Below are 350 nucleotides of genomic sequence, written 5' to 3'. Positions count from 1 at the left end.
CTGTCAAACCAGCAAAAAAAAAAAAAAAAAAGTGTGTGAACAAGACAAGATATAGGCACCACAATCACAACCAAAAAAGGCTGAGTAACACTGTTCAAAATCCTACCACATTAAGATTCCCATACTCCATGGTATCTTGATAATGAAGAATACTGTTAATGTATGTAAAATCTTTTTTTTTCATATTTACTACAGGTTTTTATAACACATTTAAGTATAAGCATGTTATCTGTCATACATCTCATCTCTATGGAAGTTCAGTAGTTTTCATCAACTGACAGATTTTTCACTTATACTAACCAATTCCCTGTCATTCGATTTATGGCTAAAATGTACCAAGTCCTTGTATA

Source organism: Carlito syrichta, unplaced genomic scaffold, assembly GCF_000164805.1.
Source record: "Carlito syrichta isolate Samal-C Ts95f unplaced genomic scaffold, Tarsius_syrichta-2.0.1 Scaffold314170, whole genome shotgun sequence".
NCBI lineage: Eukaryota > Metazoa > Chordata > Mammalia > Primates > Tarsiidae > Carlito > Carlito syrichta.
Note: the sequence above shows the minus strand (reverse complement) of the source record.